This window comes from Bos javanicus, chromosome Y (assembly GCF_032452875.1).
Source record: "Bos javanicus breed banteng chromosome Y, ARS-OSU_banteng_1.0, whole genome shotgun sequence".
NCBI lineage: Eukaryota > Metazoa > Chordata > Mammalia > Artiodactyla > Bovidae > Bos > Bos javanicus.
Genome location: NC_083898.1, coordinates 4,167,055 through 4,190,775, shown reverse-complemented (window position 1 = coordinate 4,190,775; position 23,721 = coordinate 4,167,055). Strand labels below are relative to the sequence as shown.

The 23,721-nt window shown below is 40.5% G+C and overlaps 3 pseudogenes; 1 reads left to right on the top strand and 2 right to left on the bottom strand.

Annotated features, from left to right (window-relative positions):
* Positions 1–23,721, top strand: part of LOC133243812 (testis-specific Y-encoded protein 1-like) — a 505,577-nt pseudogene that overhangs the window by 386,573 nt on the left and 95,283 nt on the right.
* LOC133243848 (olfactory receptor 4C3D-like) lies at positions 947–1,865 on the bottom strand (annotated as a pseudogene).
* On the bottom strand, positions 19,038–19,975 carry LOC133243861 (olfactory receptor 4C3D-like; annotated as a pseudogene).

Below are 23,721 nucleotides of genomic sequence, written 5' to 3'. Positions count from 1 at the left end.
AATACTTTGGCCACCTGATGGGAAGAGCTGACTCATTTTAAAAGACTCTGATGCTGGGAAAGATTGAAGGCTGGAGGGGAAGGGATGACAGGGGATGAGATGGTTGGATGGCATCACCGACTCAATGGACGAGTTTTGGTAAACTCCAGGAGTCGGTGACGACAGGGAAGCCTAGTATGCTGTGGTTCATGGGATCACAAAGAGTCGGACACAACTGAGCAACTGAACTGAACTGAACTGTCCACCACTCCCAGCCTCCCCAGTTTCAAATGGCTCAAGCCTTGGTACAGAAAAAGAAAATATTTCCTTCATTTTCAAGAAATATGTAAACCATAAAGATATTTAAGAGCAAATGAAGAATAATTTCAAAATTCTGGCTTAGTTTTTGTGCTAATAAAAGAATTAGATTGTGAATTATTGTTTCCTCCTTTTGTGGGTGTTTCTTTTGTTGAATTTTATAAATTAACAGAAAAAATCTGCATTGAGTTTTTCACTCCCCTTCTGTCCTTTTCCCCTATATCTGTCAAAAATTTTCATTTAGTGGATTTATGATAGCCTAAGAAAATAACATAGATTCTAACATGAACGTCCTATGGAAAAATCAATTGTATACATGTAACATATGTGAGAAGTTGGAGAAACAGCAATAAAACACTGGAGACTAATATACTCTACAATTATTGAACTAGGAGTTTATTGTTGTTGGTTCAATTAAGTATTCTGAAACTATGAATGTGAATATGAAACCTTGACAAGGCAATTTAGAAGTTATCAAAATTCCAAATAAATACCAATCTGTTAGTAAATATTCAACAAATATTATTTTATAGGTCTTTCTTTTTCATTAGTGGTCTGCAAAAATTTATTAACTTTTTTTCCCCACAATCTAAAACAGGTGTAACCTTGCTATGTACATAAATAATCACTTTCTTGGCACCCTGAATATCTAAGTGAGTCTCCTCTTCAACAGATTCCTCATAGCTTTTTTCACTTCTGTGTTTCCCACTGTGTAAATGATAGGATTTAACATGGGACAGGATTGCAAAGAACACAGTCACCCACTTGTCCACAGGGTAAATGGCCACAGGATGTGTGTGGGTGAATATACAAGGACCAAAAGAGAGCACCACTACTATAAAGCGGGCGCCACCTGTAGAGAGGGCTTTTTGCCATCCTTCAGAGCCATGGGATTTCAAGGAATTCAAGAGAGGTATGTATGACTAGGATGAAAAAAGAAGCAAGCACATGCCCCCACTGTTGGCTGCCACCACCATTCCCAGCCTGTAGGTGTCGCTGCAGGCAAATTCCAACAGTGAGAAGAAATCACACATGAAGTGGTCAATGACATTGGGACCACAGAAGGTCAAGTCCATTGAGAAAAGGATCTGGACTGTGCCATGCAGGATGCCCCGAGCCCATGCCACCACCACTAGGAGCTGGCAGAGCCCCTGTCACATGATGGTCATGTAGTGCAGAGGCTTGCAGATGGCCACATAGCAGTCATAGGTCATGGCCATGAGGACAATGATCTCTGATCCTCCCAGGAAGTGCTCCAAGAAGAGCTGAGTTTGGAAGCCACCCCAGGAGATGGTTCTTCTCTGGTACAGCAGGTCGATTATCATTTTGGGTGTGCTCACAGAGGTGAAGGAGACATCTAACAAGGCCAAGTAAGTGAGAAAGAAGTACATAAAAGCAGAAAGTGTGGGACTGAGGGAGATGGTGATGGCAATGAGCAGATTGGCCAGCACAGTAAACAGGAAGATGAACAAAAAGACAACAAAGAGTATTTTCTGCGGGTGTGGATTCTGTGTGTGTCCCAAGAGGACAGATTCAGTCACATTTTGGGGAGGCCTGAGGACATCCATTCAGCAAGTAATACCTTTCTGAGCCCATATTACCCACAAAGAATAAAGAATGATACTTGTTAGTCATTGTGATCTGACTGGCTCAGAATAAAAACAGTGCAGTCACAGTGACTGTTGAGCATATCCTTGGTAATTTGCCCCAGTTCTCCTTTCAAGTCTTCCTTACTTTTTTCCATGGTGCTTTCCATTTCTTCAAACACTCAGAGTTTGTCACCTGTAACAACATTTGATGTTATAATTTACTGAAGCACTGGACTGTCTCCATGAGATCTGGATTCTCCTAGTGGTTTCAACTCTACGTGACTCTACAAAGTCATCTAAGTGCTCCATACTTCCATGAATTCCTCTGTGTCTGAGAGGCTACCAACTGTAATTTTCAGATGTGTCTTATAAGCTGAGAAGTGCTACACACAAGTAAGAGTTATTTCCTGTTGCATGAAAATTTACATTTGAAATCTCACATCTGTGGAAAGAAAAAGCATGATCAACAAGTGTCTGTTATAAACAGGGAGTTTAGGGAAATGTACATAAGTCCTTGGTGACAAAAACTCACTGGTACCTGCCAGAACACGTTAGCTATTCAGGTGTGTTTCATCACTGTCCCTACCATAGTGGCTAGCATAATATCTACAGTGTCTGAAACCTATTAGGGGATGAGTGTTTGACACTGAATTGCCATTCTCCAAGGATCAGCATATGCCTCCTTCTACAAACCATAATCTCAGATGAAATTCAAATATCCTTCTCCTCTGGCTCTGTTCACCTATAATGTCTCTTCTTTATAAGGAAATTAAATAGATATTTGAAAGTAAGTGGCACTGCAATTTAATACTTTTTGAGTGAAAAGTTGGTTTAAAACTCAACATTCAGAAAATTAAGATGATGGCATTTGGTCCCATCACTTCATGGCAAATAGTTGAGGAAACAGTGACAGACTTTAATTTGGGGGGCTCGAAAATCAATGAAGATGGTGACTGCAGCCATGAAATTAAAAGATGCTTGCTTCTTGGAAGAAAAGCTATGCCAACCTAGACAACATACTAAAAAGCAGAGACATTACTCTGACAACAAAGGTCTGTCGAGTCAAAGCTATGGTTTTTCCAGTAGTATGTATAGATGTGAGAGTTGGATTATAAAAAAAGCTGAGTACTGATAAATTGATACTTTTGAACTGTGGTGTTAGAGAAGACTCTTGAGTGTCCCTTGGACTACAAGGAGACCCCAACCAGTCCATCCTAAACAAAATCAGTCCTGAATATTTATTGGAAGGACTGATGCTGAATTTGAAGCTCCAATACTCTGGCCACCTGATGCAAAGAACTGACTCATTTGAAAAGACCCTGATGCTGGGAAAGACTGAAGGTGGGAGAAGAAGGGGACAGCAGAGAATTAGATGGTTGGATGGCATCACCAACACAATGTACATGAGTTTGGGTAAACTTTGGGAGTTGGTGAAGGACAGGGAGGCCTGGTGTGCTGCATCCCATGGGGTCGCAGAGTCGGACACAATTGAGCGACTGAACTGAACTGAACTGACACACTCTCTAGAGTAATTATGGAAATATTTAATTGCCTCTTGGAAAGTTCATTTTATGAGTCATTTTACTTTCAAGAGAGTTAGTTTGCTAATTTATAATTTATATCCTTCATTATTATGTTCCACGTGTGTGTGTGTGTGTGCACGTGTGTGCATGGTCATGCACACTCAGTTGTGTCCAAATCTTTAAAATCCCATGGACTGTAGCCCACCAGGCTCCTAGACCCATGGAATTTTCCAAGCAAGAATAATGAAATGGGCTACAATTTCCTGTTCTACATTCAATTTAACATAGTCATAGTCTGTGAATTTCCTGTTTCACTAGACTTGATAAAAAAAAAATTCTTGCATAGGTGTTCAATACACAAGGATCTGTCAAGTAAAGAAAATCCTTATTTTCAAAGTTCTAAAAATAAGAAAAAAAATTAATGAGAACAGAAATAGTTGCCTAGAAATTTCATCAATACACTATATATATACCAATGATAACAAATAGTATTTAGTTAATTTAGTCACTCAGTCGTGTCCAACTCTTTGTGACCCCATGGACTGCAGCACACCCAGCCTCCCTGTCCATCACCAACTCCCGGAGTTTGCTCAAACTCATGTCCATTGTGTCGGTGATGCCATCCAACCATCTCATGCTGTCATCCCCTTCTCCTCTTGCCTTCAATCTTTCCCAGCACCAGGGTCTTTTCCAGTGAGTCAGTTCTTTGCCTCAGGTGGCCAAAGTATTGGAGTTTCAGCTTCAGCATCAGTCCTTCCAATGAATACTCAGGACTGATTTCCTTTAAGACGGACTGGTTGGATCTCCTTGCAGTTCAAAGGACTCTCAAGACTCTTCTCCAACACCATAGTTCAAAAACATCAATTCTTCAGTTCTCAGATTTCTTCATAATATAAAATCCTTTATTAGTTCCTACTACAAGCTCATTCATTCAAGAAATATTTATTGGATACTTACTATATATATTATGTTGTTGTTGTGTATGTTGTTCACAAAATGTCATAAATGTGTCATTATCAGCTGTTATTAATGCCTGAAATTCTATCACCAAACAGCAGCAGCACACCAATCTGTGATATGAAGGGCCTTCCCATTCCTTCTCATGCTTTCTCCCATCTTTCTATAGCATCCAGTATCTGTCACTCCTAGTTACAGGATGAGTGAGTGCTAAGTTGTTTCAGTCATGTCTGACACTTTGAGACCCCATGGACGGTAGCCTGCCAGGCTCCTCTGTCCATGGGATGCTCCAGGCAAGAATACTGGAGTGGGCTGCCATGCCCTCCTCCAGGGCATCTTCCCAACCCAGAGATTGGACCCATTGTCTCTGTGTCTCCCACACTGACAGTCAGGTTCTTTACCACTAGTGCCACCTGGGAAATCCAGGTACAGGATACTGCATTCCTAATAGAGCGAGAGAATTGGAGATGTAAATTTGTCAAGGAGCAGAGAAGTAAATATAGTGAAATGTATCTGGCAAAATGTAACTTTCTCTTTCAAAGATAAATTAATAAATTATTTTTAATTATCTAAGATGAAAACTTTATACAAACCTTAAATCAAAGTGCAGCAGCTTCATTGCAAGTCCCCATTCTGAGGTAGGATCTCACAACAGATCAAAAAAGACTAGAATGTAAATAAAGTAAGAATTAAACATAGTAACTATGAAGAAATATAAATTACTTTTCTTTTTTTGACTCCACAATACTTTTTCAAGGAATAAGCCTTAATGTAAGATATTTTTAAAAGAGAAACATCACTATGTATAAATATGTTCAACACAATTATTAAGACGTATGGAAAATTAGAAACAGTATGGAATTTTCAAAAGTGAAGAACAAAATAATTAAAATATAATCACTTTCTTTGAATAATATGTAGTTTTTAACAAAACTGCACTTAAAATTGTACATTATCATAGAAAATTTCTTAAGTTGTAATATTAAGTGGGGAAAATTTGGATATATATTTGAATGTATAGTTACTCTGTTATTTCATTGTAATTTCATTGAATAATTATATTATTATTCTACTGAATTTAAATATATATTTATAAAATAAAACATCCCAAAATATTTTTACCTCTAAATTGTTAGTACTGTGGTTGAATATACCTCACTTGATGTTTTGTACACTGAAAGTGAAAAGTGAAGTCGCTCAGTCGTGTCCGACTCTTTGCGATCCCACAGACTGTAGCCCACCAGGTTCCTCTGTCCATGGGATTTCCCAGGCAAGAATACTGGAGTGGGTTGCCATTTCCTTCTCCAGGGGATTTTCCCGATCCAGGGATAGAACCCGGGTCTCTGGCATTCCAGGCCGACGCTTTCCTGTCTGAGCCACAGGGGAATCCCTTTGTACACCGAAGAAGGATTTAAATCTAAGGTAAGTTTGGATGAGCAGTGATTATATGATCTGTAACATGCATTTAAATATGAGAATATAAGATTATATAATTTCAAAAAATAACTTCACCTATGAATATATCTGACATAGCTCCATGGTCAAGCCCTAGGCAGCTGCTAGTTCACTAGGAAAGAAGTGTTAAGTTATAAGATTAAAAATGTCAACTAGCTCAGATGCAATAAGTGTTTTTGTTGATTTATAAATGTCTTTGGACAAGCCTTAAAAACACTACCACATATCCTCTTTTTGGGCATGTCTAGGAAGCTTCTTCTCTGTGGCTAATTGACCTCAGGGGTATTTCTCCATCATTAACAGCTCTTGCCAATAACCCAATTATTTCAAATAAGGCATCTGAACATCAGAGAACAGCTTTTACAGTATTCATCTTTAATTTTAAACTTCATCCTTAAGTCTACGTGAAAACAAAACATCATCACAAAATAAAAAAGCACCAAGATGACCACTTACAAACTTGGATACTTGATAGTAAATGAGCTTAAAAACAGAGTGTGAATCTTTGATACCATATAAATAAAACACTTTGGTGTGTAGCTATCTGATTTTTAGATTTTATTCTAATATTTTATTTTTACTGATCTACCAGACATGATAATCATCATTTCTAAATATTGCTTTCAGGTGTACATTAAATGATTATTATGAACCCTATTATATTATTAACACTTCATGCTAGACAAGGTTTATAGTATGTCTTCAAAACTGTTGTTTCTTGTTCCAGTTCTGGAATTAGACTAACATGATAACAATGAAAATTATTCCATTGTTTAAATATATCCAAATATGGTAGCATGCATTTGCCATTTAAATTTAATCCTGCAGCATACCTACAAAATATAAAAAATAGGAAATAATACTCACAATTTGTATAAGAAATGTAAGAAATGAAATAAAGACACCATTTTCCAAGGGAAAATAAGAAGCCATACAACTGAATCCTGGGGCAGGACACTTTTCTTTAAATTACATTTTTTATGACTAAAGTGTCATGAGACTCTTATTCAGCCACCAATTGTGAAGTCCACTATAATTACTTAGTTCAGTTCAGTTAGTCACTCAGTCATGTCTGACTCTGCAACCCTATGAACCGTTGCATGCCAGGCCTCCCTGTCTATCACCAACTTCCATAATCCACTCAAACCCATGTCCATTGAGTCCGTGATGCCATCCAACCATCTCATCCTCTGTCGTCCCCTTCTCCTCCTGCCCTCAATGTTTCCCACTATCAGGGTCTTTTCAAATCAGTCAGCACTTCACATCTGGTGGCCAAAGTATCGGAGTTTCAGCTTCAACATCAGTCCTCCCAATGAACACCCAGGATTGATCTCCTTTAGGATGGACTGATTGGACCTCCTTGCAGTCCAAGGGACTCTCAAGAGTCTTCTCCAACACCACACTTCAAAAGCATCAATTCTTTGGCGCTCAGCTTTCTTTAGAGTCCAACTCTCACATCGATACATGACTACAGGAAAAACCATAACCTTGACTAGAAGGACCTTTGTTGGCAAAGTAATGTCTCTGCTTTTCAATATGCTGTGTAGGTTGGTTATAACTTTCCTTCCAAGGAGTAAGCATCTTTTAATTTCATGGCTGCAGTCACCATCTGCAGTGATTTTGGAGCCCAGAAAAATTAAGTCAGCCATTGTTTCCCCATCTATTTGCCATGAAGTAATGGGACCAGATGCCATGATCTTCGTTTTCTGAATGTTGAGCTTTAAGCCAACGTTTTCACTCTCCTCTTTCACTTTCATCAAGAGGCTTCTTAGTTCTTCTTCACTTTCTGCCATAAGGGTGGTGTTATCAATAAAATAAATAAAACTGATATAAAAATTATTTGGCAAATAAATTCAATTCAGAAATATTTTTATGTGAAATCACAGCTACTTCAAGATATTCAAATATGCTGTCTTTAATAAGAAGAAAAATAAATTGTAGACAACTCTAGACTGATTCCAGTGATTGTGATCACTGTGAGAAGAATGTGTCATGAAGGAACACAGTTTAAGAAAACTGAAAACACATGACCAAACCTAATCTGATTGGACACTGTAAAATTATAGCTCTGCAATAGTATCTGTGATAGCAGATGCCAAAACAGTTTCAATGAGGATTGTAACCTGTCTAAAGAACTCTGGGGGATATGAATTTTGCAAAAGTATCATCATGGAATTGTCTTGAACTTGCTCTTTTCAACAGTGGAGTGAAAGAGCCAAATCACAGAATTAGCATGTACTGACAAAGTCACCACCCCCAGCTTCATGAAAGACTGAAATCCATTCAACCATGGCCCATTCAATGTTCCTCCATCCTTGACTTTAATAGCTACAGTGCAGGGTAGAGAGATTGCTTGAGAACCCCTCAATCTCTCTAATCCAGTTCCCCAAGGCTTTAGAGAAGCATAAAAGGGAAAGAGAGAAGATTTAGATGTAAAGCAGTGAAGGTTGTCCCTGAAAATAATTTTCTTGTTCTTTTTTTAACTTTACAATATTGCATTGGTTTTGCCATACATTGTCATGAACCCGCCACAGGTGTACATGTGTTCCCCATCCTGAACCCCCTCCCATCTCCCTCCCCATTCTAACCCTTAGGATCATCCAGTGCACCAGCCCCGAGCACTCTGTCTCATGCATCGAATCTGGATTGATGATTCATTTCATATATGATAATTTACATGTTTCAATGCCATTCTCTCATATCATCCCACCCTCGCCCTCTCCCACAGAGTCCAAAAGACTTCTATACATCTGTGCCTCTTTTGCTGTCCTGCATACAGGGTTATCATTACCATCTTTCTGAATTCCATATATATGCATTAGTATACTGTATTGGTGTTTTTCAAAGAAGAATTCTGGAGCTATGCCAGGCAGTCTCTTTCTAGAATACAAATCTAAGGTGGTTTATAAGTCCTGGAGAGACAGTAACATAGATTCTCCACTTGAAAGGCAAACCAGAAAGAAAGCAGAAAAACAAAAATGTATGGATCATTTCACAGCTGATCAGAAAGTAGTTGAGGTCTGTTTTGATGTTTGATAGTTTTAGGGACTAATTTCACAAAAAAACCCAGGTATGTATCAAAACATTTTTATGAGCAGATTCATGAACTTCAAGAGGTGGAGAAACATGTTCTCAGGATAGCAAAGCAGTCCAGAGGGAGCTCATGTTGTATTAGTCCACCGAAGGAACTTTCATCCCAGAAGGACATCACCTATGCTGTTTAGGAGGAATGAAAAGTTCTGGGAGGTAGGCTGTGGTATCATAAGCCTTCCAGTGTTGCTTCTAATTGAAGTAGAAGCAAAAATAACAATATTTATGACAATAAACATATTAGCTTGGGTAGAAAGGCAGAACTTGGAAACAACTTGCAGTTTACCTAAGTAAACTACTTACAGAAATAGGGAGAGCTCTTTAGGGCTCTAGAGTATAATGTTGCATACTGTAAAATACAACTCACATCTCCTGTTTCCAAAAGTGGTTTTGTTGCTCTCCATCATGTATTCCTAATAATACACTTTTTGAATATTTTTCTATCATGGAGTCCATTAATTTCTTAAATAATATACTATTCTGTGTAAAACAGATAGCCAGTGGGAAGCTGGGAAAGACTGAAGGGAAAAGAAGAAGGGGGTGACAGAGGATGCAATGGTTAGGTAGCATTGCGACTCAATGGGCACAGATTTGAGCAAACTCTTGGAGACAGTGGAGGGCAAAAGAGCCTGGCATGCTATAGTCCATGGGATTGCAAAGACTCGGGCACAACATAGCCATTAAACAACAATAAAATGAAAAGCTGTAGCACACAGGGAGCTCAGCTCAGTGCTCTGGGATGATTTAGAGGGGTGGGAAGTGGAGGTGGGAAGGAGGCTCGAGAGGGAATGCATATATATATATGTGTGTGTGTGTGTGTGTATGTGTGTGTGTATACTCTACTGTTGTAGAGCAGAAATTAACACAACATTGTAAAGCAATAACTCCCCAAGTGAAAAATAAATATATGGTACCCTTGAAATCAGAGGCTGGGCCTTTCTGTCAAAAATGGAATTATACACACTTCTGTGACATATATACACATTCATATTTTAGAAGCACATTTCATTTTTTAAAAAAGCGAAAATTAATTCACAACAAAGCCTTCAAAGTTATGTAAGTTAGCTGAGAAATGCTTTCTTTCATTAACTGTGGAGTATTGATTTTTATCTGGTTTTTATTATTCCTTGTAAATAATGTACTAAAATAGTTTTCAAAGAGGATTGCAAATTCAAGGAACTAAATGTAAGCCAAAATTCTAACACTTATATAGTAATATGCTTCTTTCTATATAACAGTCCACATCACCCTTGATACTAGTAAGTCATAGCTGTCTTAAAAACAACTTCTTATACTTTTAAACATAAAAACAACTTTTATGAATATGTATTTAGAAAAGATAAGTTTTAAATTTCTGTAATATGAAAGAGGTTCTGCTGAAATATCTTTTCTCTGATATCTTTCAAATGGTTGAAAGAGTATCAAATTTGGATTTTGAAGAATGCAGATGTGAACATTAGCTTTGTTTCTGATATTAGACAGATAATTGAATAAAGACTTTCTGCTCCTGTGGATTTTGTGTGAAGCCCAATAGGATGAAATAAGTTACACGGTTCCTTGATTCTGTCTTGTCTGTATAGGAGCTGAAGTCATGTATTAGAACCAGATAAGTTACAAAAGAAGAGGAGGGAATTTTTAATGCATTGTTAGTTAATCTTTTCCTTTATCCAATCAATTAAAACAATGTATGGGGCTAAGTCGTTCTAGTCATGTCTAGGTCTTTGTGACCCTATGGACTGTAGCTACCAGGCTCCTCTGTCCTTGGGATCCTCCAGCAAGAATACTAGAGTGGGTTTTATGTTCTCCAGGGAATTTTTCTCACCAAGGATCACACTTGTGTCTCTTGTCTCCTGCATTTGCGGGTAGGCTCTTTACCACTAGCCCCAACTGGAAAGCACAAACCATGACTATAATGTACCAGTTTATGTCCAATGTGGCACATACATTGTGATGACCGAGTTCAAAAAGGCCTAGTTCCCTGTCCCCAGTGATATAACATATAAAGATGCATCAAAAAATTCCAGTCCAATGGAAAAACAGTTATTATAAAAATATTGGCAAAATACTAAGGGTTACTAAGTACTATTAAGTAAGTTACTAAGTAATAGTAAGGTAGGAATATATCCATCAAACAGAAATCAGAGAATTTAGTTCAGATTTAAAGAAATAGTGATAGAACAAATAAAGATGGAAAGGTAATTATATGGAAATATGTACCATTATGCAGTCACAAAGGCAAAATTATTGAAGCACAAAGGAATTGACACATCAAGCGTGAATAGATAGAACTGTGAACAGAAGATCATTGGCTTGGATCATACAATAAATCACTGAGATGTCTTTCAGTGGCTCTTTACTTGGATGTTCCCATTTCCTGACCTATGAATGCTGATGTTATCAAATGCCATGTCTCTAGCTCTGACATCTACCCTTATTTTCAAATTTTTGCATGCCATATCTCCAATTTTGGACATTTGCATTTGAATATCAATTTGGTATATATGATACATAATTAAAATTTCCACCATGTAAAAGTGTTCTCTGTCTTGTTAAGTTGTACCCACTTCAATGCCATTGCTCAGACAATAAATCTCACAGTGTTCTTCACTCCCTCATTGATTTCCTATGACTCACTCATGCCTTTGGCAAATTGAGTTGTCTCTACTTTCAGAATGTATCCCTGATTTTATCATTCCTGCCCCAGCTCCATCCTGGCCTCTGCAGCAGCCTCCTGAGAGTTAGGTCTACCTTTGTTCCAGCTTCTAACAGTTTGTTATCCTGAAGCAGCCGAAACTATTGATTGTCTTTCAATCTTTGTTCTGATTGTAACTTTCCTGTGCTACAGTTTAATGTATCACTTTCAACATTTACTCTAATAAGACAGAAACCTCCATCTTTTACTGAGGCTTACTCCATCTCATTAATTTCCCAAAAGTCACATATGTTAAATGATAAAACCAGAATTGGAATCAAAGCTTTATTTATTTAAAAATAATTTAATGTTTTACATAATAAAGTTGCACAGTTGCAAAGCCCAATTCCCAATATCAGGTGTTTTTGTCACCATTTGGAGGCTTGATGTGATGTGATGTGGAGGCGTCTGTGTGACTGAAGACTTTTTAAGTTACTCTGAATTCATCTTTCATCCATGATGACAAGATAATGTGACAGACTGCATTATTATTTGTAGAAATATTTTATTTCATTTAACTATGTCTCCATTTTCTCCATGGAGTCTCTGATTATTCAGAAAACTGTTATTATTTACACTGTATATTATTCCCCAGGGAAATTTATTTTAGTAACTGCTTTTCCTACTAACTCCAAAATAGAAAATACCATTCAGTTGCTTAGTTTTTCTCATGCTGTCATGTTGGTGTGGCCAGACTAGATGACTTGAAATTTTGGGGGACATTATTGTGTTTTACTTTGTTTCTTTTATGCATTGCTTTAAGGCTAATGAAGGACCTCCCCCAAATTTTATAACATTTCTTAAAAGGGTATCATCTTTTTGCCCCAATAGAGATGAAGATCACTGTACATTTATTCATTTCTAACTACATATATCATTAAATCTTAGAACTGGAATCTGTCCAAAACTGATTTTTGCTCAATTAAGTACACCGGGATTTTTCCACTAAATTTAAAAATTATGTTGTTGTTCAATCGCTCAGTTGTGTTCGATTCTTTGTGACCTGTGCATGCAATGTCTCCCTCATAATCTCCAGCTTCAGTTCAGTCCAGTTCAGTCTCTCAGTCGTGTCCAACTCTTTGTGATCTCATGGACTGCAGCATGCCAGGCTTCCCTGTCATTCACTGTCTCCAGAACTTGCTCAGATTCATGTCCATTGAGTCCGTGATGGAATACAACCATCTCATCCTCTGTGTAAGATAAGATCAGATCATATTAGTAGCTCAGTCGTGTCCGACTCTTCGACCCCATAAATTGCAGCGTGCCAGGCCTCCCTGTCCATCACCAACTCCAAGAGTTCACTCAGACTCACATCCATCAAGTCAGTGATGCCATCTAACCATCTCAGCCTCTGTCGTCTTCTTCTCCTCCTGCCCCCAATCAGTCTTTTCCAATGAGTCAACTCTTCGCATGAGGTGGCCAAAGTTCTGGAGTTTCAGCTTTAGCATCATTCCTTCCAAAGAAATCCCAGGGCTGATCTCCTTCAGAATGGACTGGTTGGATCTCTTTGCAGTCCAAGGGACTCTCAAGAGTCATCTCCAACACTAAGTTCAAAAGCATCAATTCTTCAGCGCTCAGCCTTCTTTACAGTCCAACTCTCACATCCATACAAGACCACAGGAAAAACCATAGCCTTGACTAGACGGACCATTGTTGGCAAAGTAATGTTTCTGCTTTTCAATATGCTATCCAGGTTGGTCATAACTTTCCTTCCAAGAAGTAAGCGTCTTTTAATTTCATGGCTGCAGTCACCATCTGCAGTGATTTTGGAGCCCGGAAAAATAAAGTCTGACACTGCTTCCACTGTTTTCCCATCTATTTCCCATGAAGTGATGGGACCAGAGGCCATGATCTGCGTTTTCTGAATGTTGAGCTTTAAGCCAACTCTTTCACTCTCCACTTTCACTTTCATCAAGAGGCTCTTTAGTTCCTCTTCACTTTCTGCCATAAGGGTGGTGTCATCTGCATATCTGAGGTTATTGATATTTCTCCCAGAAACCTTGATTCCAGCTTGTCTTTCTTCCAGTCCAGCGTTTATCATGATGTACTCTGCATGTAAGTCAAACAAGCAGGGTGACAATATACAGCATTGACGTACTCCTATTCCTATTTGGAATCAGTCTGTTGTTCCATGTCCAGTTCTAACTGTTGCTTCCTGATCTGCATACAAATTTCTCGAGAGGCAGGTCAGGTGGCCTGGTATTCCCATCTCTTGAAGAATTTCCCAGTTTATTGTGATCCACACAGTCAAAGGCTTTGGCATAGTCAATAAAGCAGAAATAGATGCTTTTCTGGAACTCTCTTGCTTTTTCCATGATCCAGAAGATGTTGGCAATTTGATCTCTGGTTCCTCTGATTTTTCTAAAACCAGCTTGAACATCAGGAAGTTCATGGTTCACATATTGTTGAAGCCTGGCTTGGAGACTTTTGAGCATTACTTTACTAGCATGTGAGATGAGTGCAATTGTGTGGTAGTTTGAGCATTCTTTGGCATTGCCTTTCTTTGGGATTGGAATGAAAAGTGACATTTTCCAGTCCTGTGGCCACTGCTGAGTTTTCCAAATTTGCTGGCATATTGAGTGCAGCACTTTCACAGCATCATCTTTCAGGATTTGGAATAGCTCATCTGAAATTCCATCACCTCCACTAACTTTGATCATAGTGATGCTTTCTAAGGCCCACTTGACTTCACATTCCAGGATGTCTGGCCCTATGTCAGTGATCACACCATCATGATTATCTGGGTCGTGAAGATCTTTTTTGTACAGTTCTTCTGTGTATTCTTGCCATCTCTTCTTAATATCTTCTGCTTCTGTTAGGTCCATACCATTTCTGACGTTTATCAAGCCCATCTTTGCATGAAATGTTCCTTTGGTATCTCTGATTTTCTTGAAGAGTTCTCTAGTCTTTCCCATTCTGTTGTTTTCCTCTATTTCTTTGCACTGATCGCTGAAGAAGGCTTTCTTATCTCTTCTTGCTATTCTTTGGAATTCTGCATTCAGATGTTTAATCTTTCCTTTTCTCCTTTGCTTTTCGCTTTTCTTCTTTTCACAGCTATTTGTAAGGCCTCCCCAGACAGCAATTTTGCTTTTATGCATTTCTTTTCCATGGGGATGGTCTTGATCCCTGTCTCCCGTGCAATATCAAGAACCTCATTCCATAGTTCATCAGGCACTCTATCAGATCTAGGCCCTTAAATCTATTTCTCACTTCCACTGTATAATCATAAGGGATTTGATTTAGATCATACCTGAATGGTCTAGTGGTTTTCCCTACTTTCTTCAATTTAAGTCTGAATTTGGCAATAAGGAATTCATGGTCTGAGCCACAGTCAGCTCCTGGTCTTGTTTTTGCTGACTGTATAGAGCTTCTCCATCTTTGGCTGCAAAGAATATAATCAATCTGATTTCGGTGTTGACCATCTGGTGATGTCCTTGTGTAGTCTTCTCTTGTGTTGTTGGAAGAGGGTGTTTGTTATGACCAGTGCCTTTTCTTGGCAAAACTCTATTAGTCTTTGCCCTTCTTCATTCTGTATTCCAAGGCCAAATTTGCCTGTTATTCCAGGTTTTCTTGACTTCCTACTTTTGCATTCCAGTCCCCTATAATGAAAAGGACATCTTTTTTGGGTGTTAGTTCTAAAAGGTCTTGTAGGTCTTCATAGAACCGTTCAACTTCAGCTTCTTCAACGTTACTGGTTGGGGCATAGACTTGGATTACTGTGATATTGAATGGTTTTCCTTGGAAATGAACAGAGATCATTCTGTCGTTTTTGAGATTACATCCAAGTACGGCATTTTGGACTCTTCTGTTGACCATGATGGCTACTCCATTTCTTCTGAGGGATTCCTGCCTGCAGTAGTAGATATAATGGTCATCTGAATTAAATTCACCCATTCTAGTCCATTTCAGTTCACTGATTCCTAGAATGTCAATGTTCACTCTTGCCATCTCTTGTTTGAGCACTTCCAATTTGCCTTGATTCATGGACCTGACATTCCAGGTTCCTATGCAATATTGCTCTTTACAGCATTGGACCTTGCTTCTATCACCAGTCACATCCACAGCTAGGTATTCGTTTTGCTTTGACTCCATCCCTTCATTCTTTTTGGAGTTATTTCTCCACTGATCTCCAGTAGCATATTGGGCACCTACTGACCTGGGGAGTTCCCCTTTCAGTATCCTATCATTTTGCCTTTTCATACTGTCCATGGGGTTCTCAAGGCAAGAATACTGAAGTGGTTTGCCATTCCCTTCTCCATGGACCACATTCTGTCAGATCTCTCCACCATGACCCGCCCATCTTGGATTGCCCCACGGGCATGGCTTAGTTTCATTGAGTTAGACTGACTAGGCTGTGGTCCTAGTGTGATTAGATTGACTAGTTTTCTGTGAGTATGGTTTCAGTGTGTTGGCCCTCTGATGCCCTCTTGCAACACCTACCATCGTGGGTTTCTCTTACCTTGGGCGTGGGATATCTCTTCACGGTACTCCAGCAAAGCGCAACCATTGCTCCTTACCTTGGACAAGGGGTATCTCCTCACCGCCGCCCTTCCTGACCTTCAACATGGGATAGCTCCTCTAGGCCGTCCTGTGCCCACACAGCCATGGCTCCTTGGATGTGGGGTTGATCCTCCTGGCCGCCGCCCCAGGCCTCGGGCTTAGGGGCATGGGGTAGCTCCTCCCAGCCACTGCCCCTGACCTCAGACGTGGGGTAACTCCTCTTGTCACCACCCCTGACCTCAGACGCTGGGTATCTCCTCTCAGCCGCACCCCCCCAACCTCCGACGTGGGATAGCTTCTCTCAGCCGTTCCTGCGCTGTCGTAGTCTGGTACTCTCGGCCGCTGCCCCTGACCTCGGACGTGGGGCAACTCCTCTTGGCCACTGCCCTTCAGGCATGGGGTCCTCCCAGCTTCTGCCCCTGACCTCGGACGTGAGGTGGCTCCTCTCAACCCCACTTAGCGTGCCTGTCGTTGCAGCTGTCTGCACTTAGTGCAACGGTTGTCACAGCCACCTGTGTAAAAACACTACTAAACCGTATCACTGACTAAGGTCTGTAAGTTATGAATGAGATGGTTGGATGGCATCACCAACTCAATGTATATGATTTTGAACAGGCTCTGGGTGTTGGTGTTGATTAGGGAAGCCTGGCATGCTGCAGTCCATGGGGTCACAAAGAGTTGAACATGACTAAGTGACTGAACTGAACTGAAGATGTGACAGTGATAGAAGAAAAAATATTTTATAACTATGTTCAGATTATTTACAGTTAAGAACTAAGTACCAGACTAGCTGTTTTGCTTCAGCAAAGATGAATTTATCATGTATGTTTGTACTTGTCATTCTAAGTTTTTCTCCTTTTTTATTTAGTACTCAATATACTCTGCCTTCATATTTGGTCTATATATAAAAGTTTACCACCAATTCAGATATAGTGTTTAAATATTTATTCAATTATTAAATTGGGTACTACTACCTATATACACAAAATATGCTATGACTGAGGACACTGTAATTAATAAAACAGGGTAATATCATATGAAAGTTTCTTCTTGAATGAGTATTATATTCATATAATAGATTTCATGACAGAGATAGTGACAATTTAATAAAGTAGTTATAGTCTTATTCAGTCCCTTCGTGGATCACAGCCTTGTCTTAACAAAGCAGTTTGCGCAACTCAATGAAGCTATAAGTGAGCTATAAGCCATGCCATGCAGGGCCACCCAAGACGGATGGATCATAGTGAAGTGTTCTGACAAAATGTGGTCCACTGGAGGAAGAAATGGCAACCTACCAAGGGGAACCCCATGAATGGTATGAAAAGGCAAAAAGATATGACACTAGAAGATGAGCCCCCTGGTCAGGAGGTATCCAATATGCTACTGGGGAAGCATGGAGGGCAATTACTAATAGCTTCAGGAAGAGTGAATCGGCTGGGCCAAAGCAGAAATGACACTCAATTGTGGATGCATCTGGTGGTTAAAGTAAAGCCCGATGCTGTAAGGAAAAATATCACATAGAAACCTGGAATGTTAGGTCCATGGTTCAAGGTTAATTGGATATGGTCAAGCAGGAGATGGCAAGATTGAACATAGACATCTTAGGAATCAATGAACTAAAAGGGACTTGAATTTAATTGAGATGACCATTGTGTCTACTACTGTGGACAAGAATCTTAGAAGAAATGGAGTAGCCCTCAGAGTTAGAAAAAAGAGTAAGAAATGCAGTATTTGGGCAATCTCTAAAACAGAATCATCTTAGTTTGCTTCCAAGGCAAACCATTCAACATTATTGTACTGCAAGTTTATGTCCCAACTACTGAAGCTGAAGAAGGTGAAGTTGATTGGTTCTGTGAAGACCTACAAGACCTTCTAGGTCTAATACCAAAAAAAGATATCCTTTTTATCATAGGGGATTGGAATGCAAAGGTATAAAGTCAGAAGATATTCAAAATGACAGGCAAGTTTGGTCTTGGAGTACAAAATTAAAAAGGGCAAAGGCTAGCAGAGTTTTGTCAAGAAAATACACTGGCAATAGCAAACATCCTTTTAAATGACCCAAGAGATGACTCTAGATATGGACAACACCATATGGTCAATATCACAATCAGATTGATTCATTGTAGAATTTGACTGCAGCCATGAAATTAAAAGACAATTGCTCCCTAGAAGGAAAGCTATGATATACCTACAACATATTAAAAAACAGAGATTTCACTTTGCAAACAAATGTCCATATGGCCAAAGCTGTGGTGTTTCCAGTACTCATGTACAGATGTGAGCATAAAGAAGACTGCGTGCCGAAGAATCTGTGCTTTGGAACTGTGGTGTTGGAGAAGACTCTTGAGACTCCCTTGGACTGCATGGAGATCAATGAAATCAATCATACAGGAAATCAACCCTAAATATTAACTGGAAGAACTGATGCTGTAGCTGAAGCTCCAGGACTTTGGCAATCTGATAGAAAGGATCAACTCATTGGAAAAGACCCTGATGATAGGAAAGATTGAAGGCAAAAGGAGAAAAGAGGCAGCAGAAGATAAGATGGTTAGATTGCATCACTGACTCAATGGACATGAATCTGAGAAAATCCAGGAGATAGTGGAGGACAGAGGAGCCTGGTATGCTACCGTCCATGAGATGGCAAAGAGCAGACTCAACTTAATGACTGAACAACAAAAACAACATGGACTTTCCTGGTGGCTCAATGGTAAAGAATCTGCCTGCCAGTGCAGAAGATGCTAGTTTAATCCCTGGGTTTAAACATCAGATCTCCTGATGAAGGAAATGGCAACCCTCTCCAGTATTCTTGCCTGGAAATCCCATGGACAGGGAAGTCTGGCTGGTAACAGTCTATGAGGGCACAAAGAGTCTGACATGACTTAGCAACTGAGTATTCACACTTAATCATCCCTATGTATATAAATCATCACTTTATTGGCATTCTGAACAACCTAATCTTCTCTTCAACAGATTCCTCATGGCTTTTTTCACCTCCACGTTTCTCACTATGTAAATGATAGGATTCAATATGGGAGTGAGGATTGCAGAGAACATAGTCACCCACTTGTCCACAGGGTAAGTGGCCACAGGACGCACGTAGGTGAACACACAACGCACGAAAAAGAGCACCACTACTGTAAAGTGGGCGCCGCATGTAGAGAGGGTTCTGCGTCATCCTTCAGAGCTGTGGGATCTCAGGGAGCTCAGGATGACTATGTAGGAAACGAGCAGCATGGAAAAAATGAGCAAGCACATGCCCCCACTGTTGGCTGCCACCACCATTCCCAGCCTGTAGGTGTCGCTGCAGGTGAGTTCCAACAGTGAGAAGAAATCACACATGAAGTGGTCAATGACATTGGGACCACAGAAGGTCAAATCCGTGGTGAAGAGAATCTGCACTGAGGCATGCAGGATGCCCCCTATCCAGGCCACCACCACCAGGACCTGGCAGAGCCCCTGTCACATGATGGTCATGTAATGCAGAGGCTTGCAGATGGCCACATAGCAGTCATAGGCCATGACAGTGAGGACGATGACCTCTGATGCTACCAGGAAGTGCTCCAAAAAGATCTGAGTCAGGCAGCCTCGCCAGGAGATGGTTCGCCTCTGGAACAGCAGGTCAATGATCAATTTAGGCGTGGTGACTGAGGTGAAGGAGGCATCTAAGCCAAGTAGGTGAGAAAGAAGTACATGGGAGCAGAAAGTGTAGGGTTGAGGGAGATGGTGATGACAATGAGCAGGTTGGACAGAACAGTGAATAAGAAAATGAACAGAAAAACAATGAAGAGTATTTTCTGCACCTTTGGATTCTGTGTGAGTCCCAGGAGGACAAATTCAGTCACATTGCTGGAAGGGCTGAAGACATCCATTCAGCAAGTAACTGCTTCCTGGGGCCTGCCTTACCTACAGAGGAACAAAGAATGATACTCATTCATCACCAGAGAATTGTGGTCTGACTTACAACAAAATAATGCAATCACTGTGACTGTAGAGTATGCCCTTGACACTTTGTCCCAGTACTTGTTTCAGTTTTTTCTTGTTTACTCCATAAAGCTTTCCATCTCTTCAGATACCTAGCACCAGTCACCTGTAAACCATCTGTAGGGCAAGTTTGATGTGTAATTTACTGAGAAAACACTGGACTGTCTACTGGAGATCTGAATTCTCCTTCTTCTTCTGACCCCACTGGACATGGCTGCATCCTCTCAGTTCTTTGGGCCCTTCACTGTGTCTGTAAGGTTACAAATTGCAATTCTCAGATGTATTTTATAGGCTAAGAACTGCTGTACACAGGTAAGACTTATTCCCTTTTCCATGATGGAATTTCAGTTTGGCATCTCGACTCCTAACTTTGCAAAGAAAAAACATGATCAAGAAATATCAGCTAAACAGGGAGTTTAGGGAAATATATATAAGTCCTTGGTGAAACAGCCTTTCTGGTACCTATCAGAACACATGAACTATTCAGTCGTGTTTCCTTACTGCCCCACTAGAGTGCAGGGAATGATGTCCGCAGTGCCTGAAACCTATCAGGTGATGAGTAAATGTTAGGTATTAAATTGTCATTCTCCAAAAGTAAGGATATACTTGTTTCCCCAAAGCATAAACTCAACAGAAATTCAAATGCCCTTGTCCTCCAGTTCTGTTGATCTATAATCTCCCTACTGTATGAGAAATTTGAAGGGAAGCTGCACTCCAGTTTAAGAGTTTCTGAACACTCTCCAGAGTAAGCATGAAAATATTTAAATGTCTCTAGAAAAGTGCATGTTATGGATCATTTTACTTTAAAGATAATTTGTATATATGTTAACTGATTATTTTTTCAAAATTCTTCTCCATATATAATTTAATATACATATTCTATATATTCATTGATTCAGTGTATGTGTGTGTGTGTATGTGTGTGTGTGAGTTGTGCAGTTGTGTCTGACTCTTTGCAACCCCATGGACTGTAGCCTGCCAGACCTCAGGCTCCTCTGTCCATGATAGTCTCCAGGCAAGAATACTAAACTGAGTTGCCATCCCCTTCTCCAGAGGGTCTTCCCAAACCAGGGATTGAACCCAATCTCCCACATTGCAAGCAGATTCTTTACCATCTAAGCCACCAGAGAAACCCATACCTTCAGTAGTTTTGGTTAAAAAAGAAACTAAATGCATATAGGTGTTCAACACACAAGGATCTTTCAAGCAAAGAAATACTTTCAAGTTCTGTAAATAAAAATTTAATGTGAAGAACAGAAATATTTTGCTAGAGAGACAGGTAATGCACCATACATATGTGTATATGCACCAACTACCACAAACACATACAAAATCTGTTACTTGCTAATTATTCCTACAAGCTCACTCAGTCAACAAATATTTACTGGACACTTACTATGTACATTGATGTATGCTTATTCATACAAAGTCATAAATGGTGCTGCTATTAAATGCCCTTAGTGTCTGACCTACCATTACCAAACAGCAGCGGTTCACCCATCCATGTAGGAACGACACTCCCAGTCCTTTATGGTTCTGCTACATGCACTCTCATGCCTTCTACCATCTACCAACAGCATCCATCATTCCTGGATACAAGATAAGGCATGACAAATACAACGAGAAATTTGCAGTTTTAAATTTGCCAAAGAGAAATGAAATAGTTACAATTATATATAGAGAGAATATTTTTTAAAAAACACAAATGAATGAAAAAATTTATTTTAAATTATCTAAGATGGCACAAGCATGGGTGCAACATGAAAGAGGACAGGAGGCATAGGCAGACCCACAGGAAGAAACATCAACTCACATTCATGGGCAAACACAATGGAGACACCCAGTCTTCATTCTAAACAGAGGAAAACATGAACACATCCAGGGCACAGGAAGCAAATGCAGCTCAGGCTGGTTGAGCCAGAATGCGCGTGAATTCATCACTAAACCGGCGAGTCTCACACGCATCGATATTCGGCGGAAGAAAACCTTACACGACACATCCAAGTGTGCAGTCAACTCTAAGAGCACCTAGACTTTAGGGCACAAGTGAAAGCCCTAGAGAGCCTGGGACACAAGTCACGGCAAGTCTCCAGAGGATGACCATCCAGTCAACGAAGACTATCTCTGCACTCCACTCGAGGACAGGTCAGAGCTAATGCCAACCCTGGTCCTGAAGCACTGGCAGGAAATATTAGGCACTGGGGGACCCTGTCCTAAACTTTTCTTGTCTTTAACTTCTTTGCAATGCCTTAGGGAAACTTTTGAATGTGGGTAAATGCCATGCAGTCCCTAGAATGAGCCCAGTCTAAGGTCCCGAATACCATGCCCCAGTATGCCATCTCACACCCGCTGTCGAGTTATCACACCATAGTTTCTGCTTTGTTTTGTTTTACACTAGGACTGGGAAGACAGGTACCAGCCTGCTGGAGCCCCACGGATTCTTGGACCTTGACAGATTCAGAAAGTAAGAAGACATGTTTCCAGTGTCTCCTGGGCTGCTTGTTCAGAAAGCACCCAGAGACGGCCAAGCCTTGCCTTCTAGCGCCGTAGATGCCTCTCTGGAGAAGGGGCAAAGCTGGTGTGTACATGGTCAAATGCAAAAGCTGGCCCTGGGCAGGAGATCTCATGCAGGGCACCGTGAAGAAGACATCCGGAAACCCTGTGAACTTTACCCTTTGCCCTCAAAAGAGATGCTGCTTCAGGGAGAAAAGTTGTAGAGTGAGAACTTCATGTGGGACAGAACTTCATGTGGGACATCACCCTCAGGCATGCCCACGGTGGAGCCCTTCTATCTGGGATGAGAGGACAACAGTGGGGGGACAGACGTTGAACTCTGCCTACTCCATTTGTGCCAGTCTGTCTTTTGCTCTATCCAGAGGTGGACGCGATTCCAGAAAGCAGTCATCTACTTCAGAAGGACCACCCTAAGTGCTGACCAGTCCCTCAGTGAGCTCCATATGCTCCAGCTGTTCCCACTGGCCCTTGGCCCACACAGTAGTGGCAAAGCCCTAGATGAAGGACAGCTCCTTTGAGGTTGAAAACATTCTGTGCTGAGCCATCCCAAAAGGAAGAGAAACTGTCACCAGAGGGCTGGTGAGAAAAAATGCTTTTTCTACAGCTTGGCCTGACAGAGGGCCTTGGGCAAAGACCTTAAGCCTTCCTGGAAAAAGGGATATTGACCCCTGAGCTGCAGCAGCAGCAGCAGCAGCAGCAGCATGGGACACAGACCACATGGCTGCATAGGCTCACCCTAACAGCCTCTTTCCCCTCACTTCTGCCCCTGGACACGCTGTACCGAAGCTGAGTTCCTGGAAAAAATAACAGAGTTCACATGAGCTCTAACATCTACGATGGGATCTGTTTTCCTTTATCTGATTCCTTGCAATTTCTCTTTTCCCCTGGTCACTTTTGCCAGAAACTAGTATCCTCACTGCCTTGGACCCCTCACTTTCTCTCTAGGCCACAGTCCCCCTCCATATACCTTATACACAATGCCCTAAGATGTTACCTGGAACCCTAGCTCTGGGAAGCAGACTCTCAGCAAAGCTGACCGTGCACTCATATACACACTCATACACATGTGGCCTTCAAGGTTCATAGCGAGATCAATGATAAGGCTTTTCCTTTGTTCTGT